Raw genomic sequence first — 455 nt, forward strand, 5'->3', positions numbered from 1 at the left:
CGCACTCCTCTTCTCCCTGGGCCCCCAGCCTCGGTTTCCAGAGCACCACGGGAGTCGTAGTCTTTCTGCCGCGCGGGGGACGAGGGTAAGGGTGAGGGCTGGGGCGCCTCCCTAGAGGGCTGCAAGCTCCGCAGCGCCGCCTAGCGGCCTGTCGGCGAGTAAAGGTGGTGCCTACACATTCTATAGGCGGGGCACGGGGAAGGCAGTATAGGACAGTGAAGACAGTCACTCTATAGCATCTTACGCTGATGGACAGTGACTGTAATGGGGTATGGGGTGGGGACTTGATAATAGGGGGATTGTAATAACCACAATGTTGCTCATGTGAAACCTGAGCATAAGATTGTATATCAATGATACCTTAATAAAAAAAAAATATATATATATATATATAAAAGAGGCGGTGCCTAAGAATTGGAGCCCCAGGCTAGTCCCCACCCACTGCAAAAGAGGCC

The sequence above is a fragment of the Manis javanica genome, chromosome 4 (genome assembly GCF_040802235.1).
Source record: "Manis javanica isolate MJ-LG chromosome 4, MJ_LKY, whole genome shotgun sequence".
NCBI lineage: Eukaryota > Metazoa > Chordata > Mammalia > Pholidota > Manidae > Manis > Manis javanica.